This window comes from Dipodomys ordii, unplaced genomic scaffold (genome assembly GCF_000151885.1).
Source record: "Dipodomys ordii isolate 6190 unplaced genomic scaffold, Dord_2.0 Scaffold55, whole genome shotgun sequence".
In the NCBI taxonomy this organism is placed as follows: domain Eukaryota; kingdom Metazoa; phylum Chordata; class Mammalia; order Rodentia; family Heteromyidae; genus Dipodomys; species Dipodomys ordii.
This window is the reverse complement of record NW_012267271.1, coordinates 2,565,014-2,566,734: the sequence shown is the minus strand read 5'-3', so window position 1 is coordinate 2,566,734 and position 1,721 is coordinate 2,565,014.

The window sequence follows — 1,721 nt, the reverse complement described above, 5'->3', positions numbered from 1 at the left end:
GAAGGCTCAGAGCCCGGTGGAGGGCCCCGGCGGGCCGCGCGCCGGGCAGACAGCAGATTGATGGGGCGGGCGAAGTCGCCGCTACCACCGCCGGAGCCACGCACCCAGCCAGCAGCCGCCGCGGACCGGGCTGGAAGGCCGCTGGGCTGAGGGATTGACAGGCTGCCAGTGCCACTCACTCACAGCGGCCACGGCGCCCAGGGGGAGGGGCGGGGGCGAGCGGCAAGGCGGGGGCAGCGCCTCTTATGCCCCTCCCCTAGAGGGCGGGGCGCGCGTTTATTGGACCTGGAGCCTCCCGCCGCCGCCACTAGCACCGCCCTCGAACTTTGGCCCGCCCCTTCTGGCCTGTGAGCGGTGGCGTCCGGAGAGCGCGCTTTTGAGCCTAACGCCTGGTCGCCCTCGCCCCCCTGGGGTGGACTGTCCCAGTCCGCAAACGTGGTACCGGCACCTGTCTCCTGTCCCAAATAGTAACAGCATGGATGTGGGGGATAGTGTCTGGGATAGAGGGCATCTCGTTCCCAAGCCGACCTCGTGCTCCCCCGCAGTGCCAGCCCGTGAGCTTCACGCCTCGGACAGCGCCTAGTACACTTTCCCGCTCTTCCCGTCAAGAAGTGGTATCCTCTGGCCACCACTCGGGGTCCGGGGCCAATCGCATCGCGCTTGGAACTGAGTGGGGCGGGACAGAGGCAAGAAAGGGCTGTCTCAATTGGAGCGTTCGAAAGGTCCTGGGCTCAGGCTGTGAAGGAGTGGGTGGTCGCCCCGCCCCTCCGCGGTTGCCATAGAAACCGAGAGTGGGCTGCTTAGAGTTGGAGCTTGAGCTGGGCCTTGCACTGTCCCTCAAGGGGTGACCAGTTAAAGCGGGAACCTCTTGTCTGGCATGTTTGAGACCTGAGTGTGGATCAGAATATTCATGTACTTTCCCTGAAAGTCAAACTAGGAAAATGTTTCAGAGAAGCAGGTCTAGTTAGAGGAAAATTGCCCAAAGTGCAGAACTAATTTCAAGGCTAAAAACATTTTAAACACCCTACAACTCCTGTTAATCCATGAACTACTCTTTGGCAGCGATTGCTCTTAGATGCCTTCAGATGTATGAAAGCGGAAAGAAGGGGGAGGCGCCACGGGGGAAGCTTTAACTTAAAGATGGATTTGTTAAGGGATTGAGTGGATTTCACTTATCAACCCCAATACCAGGAGTAAATTAGTAGCTCCAGCTAGATTTGCGTATCTATAGCACCTCTTCATTGTATGTGGTCTACAAGTGACTAAAGAAATTTTTGTGTGTGGGTGTGCTGATACAGGGGCTTGAACACAGGGCCTCAAACTCTTGCTTGGCTTTTTCACTCAAGGCTGATGCTTTGCTATATGAGCCATGCCTCCACTACAAGCATTTTAATGGTTAATTAGAGGTAAGAATCTCACAGACTTTTCTGCCTGGGTTAGCTTTGAACTGGAATCTTCAGATCTTAGCCTCCTGAGTAGCTAGGATTGTGCACATGAGCCACCAAAGCCTGGCTCAAAATTATTTTTGAATTATTTGAATTGTTTTGACTCCGGACTCTTCATGTGGTAGCTTAAGCTTGCCCTCAAACTGATTTCCAAAGCAGGGATTTCAATACGATTTTCCCATATTAGATTTGTGGGGTCTCACCCTTGATTATTTCCTCCTGCTGAGTGGTTCTCTAAAGTCTTCTTTCACCAAACTCGATAAGCTTGTCTTACCT